This window comes from Stegostoma tigrinum, chromosome 3 (assembly GCF_030684315.1).
Source record: "Stegostoma tigrinum isolate sSteTig4 chromosome 3, sSteTig4.hap1, whole genome shotgun sequence".
Classification (NCBI taxonomy): Eukaryota; Metazoa; Chordata; class Chondrichthyes; order Orectolobiformes; family Stegostomatidae; genus Stegostoma; species Stegostoma tigrinum.
Window position 1 is genome coordinate 98,650,026 of NC_081356.1, and position 13,777 is coordinate 98,663,802.

Genomic DNA, 13,777 nt, shown 5'->3' on the forward strand with positions numbered 1-13,777 from the left:
CTTTCTCTTTCCTCATGTTTTCTGAACAGTTATATCCATTTAACATCAACATAAATCAATCACAAAACACAGATTATGGAATATGGAATACGTAAGCAAAGTCCCTCTGTTCATGCTGAAAATCTGCAATATTACTGTCCCAAGTAATCAGAGAAGTTTTGAGACAACCCATGCAAATCTTTTGGGTCTTTATATGTTAAAGCATAACTTTTATATAAAGGAACACCTCATTATTCCTCATGTCTCATGTCCTGTAGTAAATTGCATGATATAACCTATCTATCAATAAATGCTATCTGAGACTTGGCAACGTTCTGTGGTTTTGGTCAGAAGCCACAAATTATAAACAGAGAGAAAAACAATTCACCTACTTAAATTCAGGACAGATCCCAGGGCTCTGAAGTTCACTGAGTACTGGTGCCAGCCTCTATTTCAGCATCTTTTCCTGAAATTAACTAGAGGCCTTTGCAATAAATTTCTAATTCAAACAAAACCTGAGGCCATCTTTGATTTTTTACACTCCCATTAATTCCAAACTGCTTATCTCTCTTTACGGTCTGCCTGCCTTTCCAAATTCTTTCTTTTTCCTACTTTAACTTAGTACGTTGATAATGCATATTATTCTTTTTTAACAGGAGGAGTTTTAGAGCCCAGGGCTTAGGAAAGGGATTACTGAATCAATTTTATACTTATGGTCAATTGAAACTGCAGCTTTGCCTTTGGGTGTAGGAATACCATTAGGGCATAAGTGAAATAACATGCTTGAATGTTGTGGAAAGGGGCTTTTAATTGCTGCTCTGACTCAAATGCTTGCAGAAAAATATATGACCGTCATTTGTCAGTGGCATACAACATTTATTTTAGTTGCACAGTAAGAGAAATCTGCATGAGTGTAAATCTGGCACATGGCTTTAGTGGTATTGCTTTTAAAAACAAGGCTTGTGAGCGGTGAACAACAAAGATTATGAATGGTAATAGCTCAGTGATAATATTAGTGGACTAGTAAACCAGAACTTCAGTGTACTACTGTGGTGTCATGGGTTTCAATCGTACTTATGCCAGGTGGTGAGCATTTCACTTTTGGAATACCACGTTCAATTCTGGTCTCCCTGCTATAGAAAAGCCATTGTTAAATTTGAAAGGGTGCAGAAAAGATTTACAAGGGTGTTGCCAGGGTTGGAAGGTTTGAGCTATGGGGAGAAGCTGAATAGACTGGAGCTATTTTCCTTGGAGTGTCAGAGGCTGAGGGGTAACCACAGGAGATTTATAGAATAGAATTATTACTGTGTGGAAGCAGGCCATTTGGCCCATCACATCCACAACGACCCTCCAAAAAGCATCCCAAACTGATGTATCCTATTCATCTATGACAAATTCAATTAGCCTGTACACCCTGAACACTGGGCAATTTAGCATGGTTAATCCACCTAGCCTGCACATCTTTGGACTGTGGGAGGAAACCAGAGCACCCAGAGGCAACTCACACAGACAGTCACCCAAAACTGGAATGAAACCCGGGTCCCTGGTGCAGTGAGGCAGCAGTGCTAATCACTGAGCCACTGTGCCACCCTTGCATTTCACTGCAGGTTTATAAAATCACGAGGGGCACAGATGGGGTGAATAGCCAATGTAATGGGGCGTCCAAAAATAGAGGGCAAAGGTTTAAGTTGAGAGGAGAATGAGATAAAAAGGACCTAAGGGACTAGACTTTCATGCAGAGGGTGGTACATATATGGAATGAACTGTCAGAGGAAGTGGTGGTGGCTGGTGCAATTGCATCACTTAAAAGGCATTTGGATGGGAATATGAATAGGAAGATCTTAGACAGATATAGACCAAATGCTGGTAAATCGGGCGAGATTAATTTAGAATATCTGGTCAGCATGGATGAGTTGGACCGAAGGGTCTGTTTCCAAACAATATATCTCTATGACTGAATGACTCTATGACCCTTCACTCTGTGATTGTGCTTTCTTGTGCTAGACTCTCACATAAGGGAGAACAATCTTTCTGCATCAACCCTGTTAAATCCCCTAAGAATCTTGTACGTTTCAATAAATAGCTTTCGAGAAAGAGTTAGATATCGTTCTTGTGGGATTAACGGCATCAAGGGATAAGAGGGGAGGGTGGGATTAGGCTACTGAGCTCAATGATCAGCCATGAGCATATGAATGGTGGACCAAGTTTGAGGGCTTGAATGGCCTACTCCTGTTCCTATTCTTTATGATTTAATGTTTATGTTGTCTCTCATGCTTCTCATCTCCAATGCATACATACCCAACTGACTCAAACTCTCCTCATCAGAGAGCCCTTACATAATGGGTATCAGCTTTGTGAAGGTTCTCTGGACTTCCTCCAATGCTAATATATCTTTCCTTGGTCTGTACGTCTAAAACTATTCAAAATATTCCAGTTGTGGTTGGACTAGCACTTTGTAGATTTTTAGTGAAGTGTTCCTATATTTACATTCCATTCCCTTTGACATAAAGGTCAAACTTCCATTTGCCTTTGCTATAACCGGCTGAATTTGGAAACCAGTTTATCTTGGTTTATTTATGAGGTCACAGAAATTCCTCCATGCTGTAAGTTTCTGCAGTCTTTCCCCATTTAAATAATATTCTACTCCTCTATTCTTCCTGCCACAGTGCAAAACCACAAATTTTCCCACATTATACTTCATTGCATGTTTTTGCCCAATTGCTGTCTATACCCTGCTGTGGAATCTTTCTTTCTTCCTCATAATTTGCTTTCCCACCTATTTTGCTTTGTCTTCCCGCCCCCTGAACCCTGACATTTCACCTTTATGATGTCCAACCTGTCCCTATAAGTTCCCTGATTGTACCAGGACTCCCTGGCTAACATCAACAGCCCTCTTAACTGGACTGAGGATTTGTGCCCATTCAGGTCCCCCCTGACCTTGACATTTGGTTGAATACATGTGCAGTGCAATCTCTACATAGGTGACTGACACATCTTGTGTGCTATACATCAAGATGTTCCCTAACATCTGATAGGTTCTTCTAGACAAGCATAACAGGCAATATGTCTATGTATTTGCTCTAAAGAGATGTCAATATGGCAGTACAGACATATTTTGGCCTTTGCTGAAGCACCAATGCACTAATAGCCCTGGCATGGGCAGGAAGATCAAGACAAGGCAAGAGATGGATGCTTTGAGCATGCAACTAGGCAGTAAGTTAGGAAGACCTAAGAGAGCAAACAGGCAGACCAGAAGTAGCCTAGTCCAATCCATGAGCTGGGGATATATTGAAGCCTTTTAATCCTAGTTGCCAGAGCGCCCTGCAATGCGTCATCTCTGCTTCCTAAGCAGCCTATAAGCAGATTGGGAAATTGTCATAATAGTCAGAAGGGATTGACAAATGGGGAGCAATTGTCAGTGGACTAGGGGTGCATGCAACTAGTGCCCGTGGGTCCCACCTGTATGCTATTTGGTGCAGAGAACCATAGAGGATTCTTATATTCAGCAGTGAACTGAAATTGGCAAGATCCTTTTTTGGTTTCTATGTTGAGATTTCTGCATGTCCAGCTTATCTGGAGTGCTTGGTAAGACAGAAAGCTGAATATTAATGAGGAAAGATGTGTGTTAATAAGACATTTAACAAGATCTAAAAGACAGAGCGTAAATAGCGTAAATGTTGAAACAAAATTCTCTCAACAGTAAGACAGGCATTGCTAGACTTCTCATCCGATAATGCCATTAATCTCATCCTGTCCCCCATCATTCAGGCCCCAAGAGATTCGTCTCGCAGTTCTTTAAGTCCTGGTGAACATACATATAGGGTAGTATGTAGCTGCGGTTCAAATATTTGGTCAGCAATTTTGCAACAGGAAATGTACAAAGGTTAACTTGCTCCTTTACTTTAATCCTTGGACACATCCCAAATCTTAATAAACAAGTAATTAATGTTTTAGGGCCAGACATCTATGCCAGATGTGGAACGGCAAGGAAACTTCCCCCAGAATAATCCGTGGGATCTTACAGTGACAAGGGGATATCTACAATGCTGGTTGGGCTGAAGATGTTAGAGTTGTTTGCTTCCTCCTCTTCTGATTCCATGCTGGTGGAAATACATGGACATAATCCTTACTTGGATTAATGGCTGCTTGAACCCTACCTCCTGGAGCCTACTTCCTGCCCAAAATGATACCGAGTGCTTGACAGACAGGTAACAATGGGCAGATGGAATCCGAGTTGCTTGTATTCCCAAGGCCAGCTGCTGGATTAGCCATTACAATGATAGTAGGTGGAAACCCCACAGTTCTGGGATCTAGGCCAATTGGTACCTCTACATTATTCCTCCAGATTATCAATTTTCTATCACCCATATCACATGACTGCACAAAGTAAAAGTTATACTTGACCAATGAAAACTACAGAAACATACGATCATTTGTGAAATCGAGGCTAACCTCATAATTAATTGGATGACCCTTTACCTTTAATGTTCAGGAAATGCATGGTAAACAATGAAACATAGTGAACCATTATAATTTATTGTAACAATTTCATGTTTTAAAGCTAAGAGTATGCAATGTATGCCTTGCTTTTTACTTTCACGGTGAATTAAGTTGTTTTAAAAGTTGGAAAATCTGTCTCCAGTACACCTTAATGCATATGCACATAGACCTCTGCTCTTGGCATTTATCAGAATGACATCAAGTACTGTCATTGCCACTGTAAAGAAAAATTACTTTGTTTCATATTGGCTATTGTTCGAAAGATTTTACTGTGTGAAGTGATTTCTTGTCAGTTGTAGACTTTTTTAAAATTTTGACAATGGAATGAGTTACTTACAAAGCAAATAATAGATTCTTTGACTCTTTCCCAAAATCAAGCCAAAATGAGCCTTTCCCATGCCAAGTTTTAAAATCATTTGCCCTCACTTTTTCCATTCCATTCTACAATATAATATGTGATTCAAGTGGAACAGCTTTCAATACTCCCTGATGTAAAATAAATATATTTTAGCAATAAACCACAACACCTTGGCACTTTAGGAAAGAATTGGGCCATGAGGAAACACATAATATTGTGGCAAAAGCTGATGTAGTTTTATTAGCACAAAATCTAAATCATGAGAATTTATTGCTGTTGAGAATTAGTTAATAAGCAGAAAAGAGATGACCAGGATAATCGATCATTTTTAAATTGACATGCTGTAAATAACGGTGCATTGTAAACATAAGCTTTAGCAATTTACAATCTATGACTTGGATGAATAAAATGGGTACAAGAGATATAGTTTGGCTGGCGGTAGAATGATGAAGATGCAAAAAAGTTGCAGAGGGCTATAAACAGTTTTGGGGGAGGGGACAAGAACATGGTAGATGGAGGGCAATGTGAAAAAGTGTGAAGTCATTCATTTTGCAGGAAAAACCAGAAATGCAGAATATTGGTGTTTGGAGGAAATTTTCTCTTCTGTCCTCAGATGTGAGCTTTGCTGGCATTTACAGTCCATCCCTGACAGTCCTTGAGAAGTTGAAGGTTTTTTTTTAAATTCATTCGTGGGATTTGGGTATCACTAGGCAAGCTAATGATTTATTGTCCATCCCTAATGCCCAGAAGAGGTTAAGAGTAAACTCTATTGCTGTGGGTTTGGAGTCACATGCAGGCCAGACCAGCTAAGAATGGCAGGTTTCCATCCCTAAAGGACATTGGTGAACAAGAGGGGTTTTCCTGACAGTTGGCAATGGTTTCATGGTCATCAATAGACCTTTAATTCTATATTATTAATCAATTCTAATTTCATTACCTGCTATGGCAGGATTCAAGCCTAAGTCCCTAGAATACTACTTTTGTCTCTGGATTAATACCAAATGACAATACCACTAGACTATCACCTGTCCCATATTAGGAGCAGGAATATGCTCCTCAGCCCACAGCTTGCTCGTGATTCAATGAGACCTGACTGATCAAATTACTCTACCTTCAGTCATATCCAGAATAACCTTTCACTCATTGCTTATCAAGAAGCTATTTACCTCCGCTTGAAAATATTCAGACTAATCTTCCACCTCCATTTGAAGAAGAGTTCTAAGCATTCATGGTTATCTGAGGATAACCAAAAATTCTCCTCATCTCATTCTTAAATGGGTGTCTCCTTATTTTTAAAATTATCCCTAATTTCAAATCATTACAACCTAGCATATTGGTGTAAGAAAGTATTAAGAAAGTGAATGGAACTTTGGCCATTATTTCAGAGATTTTGTTATACTAGAGTGAAGATATAATTGCCTCATTTGTACAGAGGTACTCTGTATAAAAACAGATATAAGTCTGAAAAACAAAAATTGCTGCAAACAATCAACAGGCTTGGTTGCCTCCTTGGAGAGAGAAAACAGTTAGTATTTCAAATCTGTGACCATTCATCAGAATTAAAATAATTTGGAAATGCAATGGCTTTTAATCCTAGGGAAAGTCATGAATAATGTTGAAATGGAAAATGCGTGATTAGTAATGGCAGGGCAGAATAAGTGGCAAAATTTTTCGTGGTACAAAAACCAAAACTAGTTGGAATGGGATAAGAAGCAAAAGATGAAACATGAAGTGCAAGATCATAGCTATCCAAATGCAAAGTAAACTTATTAAGCAACAAAAAGAGAAATAAAAACTCAACCAACAAAACAACACAAACCAAAATGGGGGCAGTGGTTGTGACCCAAAATTCTTGAACTCAACATCGATTCCAGAAAGTTATAAAGTGCCATGCTCAAGCAACCATAAACCAAAATTTGAACATTCTAAATTGACGCATAGCTATAGAAATCAGGCCTGACCAATGATTGGCCAAACAGTGGCCAGCAGCTATTGGTTGCCAAGAACAGCGAAAACCAAGGTCAAAGGTTCTAGAATGGGGATATGCCAAACATATTTAACCAAGGGTGGCATCAAAATGAAATAAAAACACATACAATGTGGCAAAGAGCAGTGTTGAGCCTGAAGATTGGGAAAGTTTTAAGAAATGCCAAAAGATGACCAAAACAAAGAGAGAGAAGATAAGCTTTAATGGTAAACTTGCAAGAAATATCAACGACTGCAAGACATTTTCAAACATGTAAAATGGAAGAGAGAGACCAAAGTTAACGTGGACATCTTAGAGAATGAGACTGGAGAAATGATAACAGGGAAACAGGAAATGGGAGAGGATTTGAACGAATGCTTTGCATGAGTCTTCAATCTCCCAGAGGAGAGGAAAACTGTTAAACGTTTGTTCAAAAAGGGAAGGAGACGACAAAAAAACCCCAGCTAACTATAGGCCAGTTAGCTTAATGTCAGTTATTGGGAAAATGTTACAGCCGATGAGAAATGATATAATAGCAGGGCTTTTAGGAATACATAATATGATCAAGCAGAGTCAGCCTGGCTTCACGAAGGAGAAATCATGCCTGACAGTTCTTTTAGAAATCTCTGCGGAAGTAACAGGCAGGATAGATAAAAGGAAATCAGTGGAGGTAGAATATTTGGATTCTCAACAAGGCATTTGATAAGGTATGAACTGTTACTTAATAAGATAAGAGCCCATGGAGTTTGAGATTGTATATTAACTGGGTCGAGGAATGGCTAACTCACCAAAGATAGAGAGTTGGGACAAGTGGACCATTTTTTGGATGGCAATCTGTAACAAGTGGAGTGCCACAGGGGTCAGTGCTGAAGGCACAGTGCTCACAATATATATTAATAACTTGGATGACGAACATGAATGGACAATAGCCAGGTTTGCAGAAAACACAAAAAACAGGTGAGAAGGCAGCGGTGAGGTTGCCATAAAAAAGAAGACAGAGGGAGATCGACAAGTTAAATGATCGGACAAAAATGTGCAGATAGACTATAATGTAAGAAAATGGGAGGTATGCACTTTAGCAAGAAGAATAGAGGGACTGAATATTATTAAAATGGAGAAAGACGGCAGAAAGCTACAGCACAGAGAGATGTTGGAGTCTTTCTGTATAAATCACAAAAAGCTAGTATCCGTGTTCAGAAGGTAATAGGGAAGGCAAGTGGAATGTTGACCTTTATTTAGATGGGAATGGAGCATACAAGTAGGGAAATCTTGATAAAACTGTGCCAGGTACTTGTCAGGCCACAGTTGGAGTACTGTGAACAGTATGGGGCCTCCTATCTAAGGAAAGATATACTGGTCTTAGAGGCAGTCAAGAGAAGGTTCAGTAGGCTGATCCCCCAGAATGGACAGTTTTATGAGGAGAGATTGAGTAGGTTGGACTTGTACTCATTGGAAATTAGAAGAATGAGAAGTGACCATATTGAAATTTATATGATTCCTAGTGAACTCGGCAGGGAAGATGAGGAAATATTGCTTCCCCTTCTTGGAGAGCCTAGGACCAGAGGGCATAATCTCAGAATAAAGAAGAATTTCCGCTCTCAGAGGATAGTGAATCTGCAACATTCTTTGCCAGAAAGGGCTTTGGAGGCTGGATCATTAAGTATACTTTAAGTTTGAGTTAGATATATTTTTAATCAGCAAGATAATTAAAATTTATGGAGAAGAGATAGAAAAGTGGAGTTATTGTCAAATCTGTCATAATCTCACTTAAAACCAGAGATGACTTGATGGCTTGAATGGACTGCTTCTGCTCCTATGCCTTATTCTTATGGTATTGCTATTATCAGTCCTCAACCAGTGAAAAGGTAGCATCAAAAAGAGGGGCTTTGTACAAGATGGATGTCAAAATAATTCACCTATGCAAAATGGAGCCTCTGAAGAATTCCATGCCATTTTAATTTACATAACCTGCCATGCTGAAAGGACCAGCTATTTAAGGGGACAATTGATCTGCAGTAGCCAAGAATGAAGTAGGATATATATTCAAGGCAATCGTGTCTTTTATTGCTGTCTATCTTCTGGAAGTGGGCTGCAGTTTTTTTAGCCAGTTGTTGATATAATTTCCTTATAGCCTTTGGGTTGGAGGTGTTGTCTTCTGCGGTTGTAATGTATAAAGAAGTCTAAGTAAGAAATCCTGGCATATTAGTTTAAATGTGTGAGGAACAAATGTTTTCTGTGATACTTTACTCTAAGTGCTTCCAATCAAGCTATTCAATTTCATCTTCATCTTCTCAAACCCTTGGGATAGCAAGGTTCTACTACTGGGAAATCCATCTATGCCTCCAAAAATGTACTTCTTGATAAACTAGTTAAACAGCATACAAAATATTTTGAACAATATTGCCAGAGTGGCTCAGAGCAATAAAGAATGAAATGCAAACGAAGTAATGCAAACTTTGCGCTGCAGCAAACAAAACGGTCTGATCATTGGAGAGCTTATTCTAAGGATTTTGCTTTGGCTGATATTGCCATTTGTAAAGCAATGGTAATAATTAGCATTGAGGTTGAGAGACCCACTTGTCTATATGCAGGAGATAGCTTCACAGAAGACAATGCAGAGAAATGGTGGTTTGTTTACAAGAGAACTGGAGAATAGTATTTTGCAGCAATCACAAGACAGTTGAGCTTTTTGTCACATGTAACATTGCTTAGTGTCCCAGAACTATCCTAAAGTGATTTGTAATTTAAACAAAAATCCAATAGCATATGTTGCTTTTACTTCCATTTCACAATCAGTCTGAACGTAAGCACATTTTGAAAAGGAATTCAAATAATTTTCATGAAATGTCAGTAAAGCCAGCTGTATGTTTTTACAGCGCCCTTTAAAAATGTGGTCAGCCAATCTAGAAATTTGTAATCAAAATAAATATCTTCATCGCATTAAACAAAATATGTGTTTTATGTTGTGATCAGAGATAATGGGAACTGCAGATGCTGGAGAATCCAAGATAACAAAGTGTGACGCTGGATGAGCACAGGCCAAGCAGCATCTTAGGAGCTCAAAAGCTGACCGTTTGGGCCTAGACCCTTCGTCGGAGAGGGGGATGGGGACAGGGTTCTGAAATAAATAGGGAGAGGGGGGAGGCGGACCAAAGATGGATAGAGGAGAAGATAGGTGGAGAGGAGAGTATAGATGGGGAGGTAGGGAGGGGATAGGTCAGTCCAGGGAGGACGGACAGGTCGAGGAGACGGGATAAGGTTAGTAGGTAGGAAATGGAGGTGCGGCTTGAGGTGGAAGGAGGGGATAGGTGAGAGAAAGAACAGGTTAGGGAGGTGCGGACGAGCTGAGCTGGTTTTGGGATGCAGTGGGGGGAGGGGAAGAGCTGGGTTGGTTTTGGGATGCAGTGGGGGGAGGGGATGAGCTGGGTGGGTTTTGGGATGCCGTGGAGGGGAGGGGAAGAACTGGGCTGGTTTTGGGATGCAGTGGGGAAAGGGAGATTTTGAAGCTTGTGAAGTCCACATTGATACCATTGAGCTGCAGGGTTTCCGAGCGGAATATGAGTTGCTGTTCCTGCAACCTTCAGGTGGCATCATTGTGGCACTGCAGGAGGCCCACGATGGACATGTCGTCTGAGAAATGGGAGGGGGAGTTAAAATGGCTCGCGACTGGGAGATGCAGTTGTTTGTTGCGAACCGAGCGGAGGTGTTCTGTTCACACCTGCCTTCATGTGACAATGAATAAGACATTTTGGGGCGGCACGGTGGCTCAGTAGTTAGCACTGCAGCCTCACAGCGCCAGGGACCTGGGATCGATTCCAGCCTCGGGCAACTGTCTGTGCGGAGTTTGCACAATCTCCCTGTGTCTGTGTGAGTTTTCTCCGGGTTCTCCGGTTTCCACCCACAATCCAAAGATGTGCAGGCTAGGTGGATTGCCCATGTTAAATTGCCCGTAGTGTTCAGGGGTGTGTGGGTTATAGGGGTTGGGTGTGATGCTCCAAGAGGCAGTGTGGACTTGTTGGGCCGAAGGGCCTGTTTCCACACTGAACGGAATCTAATCTAATTTCCTCACCTTGTTTAGTAACTGCCCCTCTTTAATTAAATCTCAACCAGTCTGTTGAATGGGACACTACACCACACATGGCAACTCCATTTTCTTAAAGGACCTAAGCATTTTAGTAGACTCATTTTCATGACATAAGATGTGCCTCTTCAGAGACACAAGTTGGTATTGGAGGCTTAAATCAAAGAATACATTTTTATTACATTTGCAGGTACTATTGTGAATAAATGAAATGCATGTGACCAAATAGTTCAAACAGGATTGTCAAATATGTCATCTCTGAAAATAGAGACAGTAAACATATCGTCATGCAGAGGATGACACATTGATGAATCATCACCCAACTTTCAAATAGTCAATGGAAATAAGAGGACGCATATATGATAGTTGGCAATTCAATGAATGGATTTAACATCGATGTAAACATTTTTGCAAGTGAATTTCTTTCTTTCAAACAAGAGCACCAGGTTGGATTCAAACATAAAATTACCTAAACTATGTCAATTAAAACTAATTAATGTCTTTATTATTACTAATTTAGACATTTATTTAAAATAAACTAAAGGAAACTCAAACTGTATTTTTGAATGCATGATGCTTTCTTCATCTTGCCTCCAAACTTGTGACTAGCTCAATATCAGATGCTTGGCCACTACGTATAACCTAAGAGAGATATTTTATGTGCGTTGGACACCTAAAACTGTGAATTTCGCTAAGTCAAACTAACAACTCTTTTAATTAGAGAATATGTAAATGTGTTTTAACTTATTAAGAATCCCTGGCTTTGGCTGATTACTTACCATTCAGTTTCTGATAACTGCTTATCCCTCAAGCAACAGCACTATATCAGATTATTTAATCATTGCTACTTATGGGCTTTGCAAAGTATGTGAGTTGGCTTATGAAAGAACAATTATGCTTCTAAAGCAAATAATTGCCTATGAAAGAATTTGTACTTATTTATCCTTTCTTTCAGTGTCTATCCACTCACTCATTTACACTCCCCTACCCCATGTCCTTAGCAATAAATCCACCTTTTGCTAGCTGCTATCACTTCTGAAGAACTGGACCTGAAATGTTGACTCTGCTTTCTCTCCACAGATACTGATAGACCTGCTGAGTTTCTGCAGCAATTTGTGCTTTAGTTTCAGATTTCCAATATCTGCAGTTTTCCGTTTCATTTTAGTGTTTAACTCATTGCTACATCTCTTCCAGATATGCCCTGCTTGAACTTCTGCTCCACTCTCAACAGAATTTCTGGTATAACTGTTATTCCAATGCACCATCATTACTTTTGTCGTTGCTTCAAGTATTTGAAAAGATATTTGCCAAAACTGACTTACACAGCCATACCTCATTCCTTAGTAACTGCCTCCAACTCATCCCACATGGATTCCAACTAAAGCTTCATCCTTCATATTTTGAATACACCCTGGATAACAGGTATCTCTGTGATGTACAATGCTCCTCAGACAGCTAATCCCAATCGGAACCCTCACCCTATCACATTCTGAGATCTATCCTCAGTATTATGTGCTACTTTTTGTGCACTCTCTCTCTAAATGCCTCATGGCCCAGCATATCGCCCACTCAACCATTACCATCAAGCCAGAGAATCGTCCTGGTTCAATGCAGAGTACAGAAAGGCATGCCAGGAGCAGCACCAAGCATACATGAAGATGAAGTGTCAACCTGGTGTAGCCACCAATCAGGACTACTTACATGCCAAACAATGAAAGCAGCAAGTGATAGACAGAGCCAAACGATCCCACAACCAATGGATCAGGTCTAAGCTCTGCAGTCCTGCCACATCCAGTCGTGGATTATGGTGGACAATTAAACAACTCACTGGAGGAGAACACTCCACAAATATCCTCATCTTCCGTGATGGAAGAGCCCAGCACATCAGTACTAAAGATAAGACTGAAACTTTCACAGCAATCTTCTGCCAAAAGTGCTGAGTGGATGATCCATCTCGGCTTCCTCCGGTGGTACCCATCACTACAGATACCAGTCTTCAGCCGATTCAATTCACTCCATGTTTTATCAAGAAACAGTTGGAGACACTGGATACTGCAAAGGCTATGAGCCTGATAACATTCTGGCAAAAATGCTGAAGACTTGTGCTCCAGAACTTGCTGCTCCCCTAACCAAGCTGTTCTAATCGAGTTACAGCACTGGTGTCTACCTGACAATATAGAAAATTGCCCAAGTATTTCCTGTACATAAAAAGCAGGATAAATCCAACCCAGCCAATTACCACCCCATCAGTCCCCTCTCGATCATCAGTAAAGTTATGGAAGATCTCATCAACAGTGTAATCAAGCAGCACCTGCTCAGCTATGACCTGCTCAGTGATGCCCAGTTTGGGCTCTGGCAGGGCCACTCAGCTTGACATCAGGGCTACATTTGGCCATGTGTGGCATCAAGGAGCCATAGTAAAACTGGAATCAATGGGTATCAAGGTGCCAACTGTCCAGTTGTAGGAGTCATACCTGACACATATGAAGATGGTCATGGTTGTTGGAGGTCAGTCACCTCAGCTCCAGGACATCTCTGCAGGAGTTCCTCAGGGTAGTGTCCTCAGCCCAACCATCTTCAGCTGCTTCACCAATGACCTTCCCTCCATCATAAGGTCAGAAGTGGGGATGTTCTCTGATGATTGTATGCACAAAATCTGGACAATATCCAGGCTTGGGCTGACAAGTGGCAAGTAACATTCAAGCTACACAAATGCCAGGCTATGACCATCACCAATAAGAGACAATCTAACCACCGCCCTTTGGCATTCAACGGTGTTACCATCACTGAATCCCCTGCTATCAACATCCTGGGGGTTATCATTAACCAGAAGCTCAGCTTCACATAAATCTAATGACTACAACAGCAGGTCAGAGGCTTGGGATACTGAGTA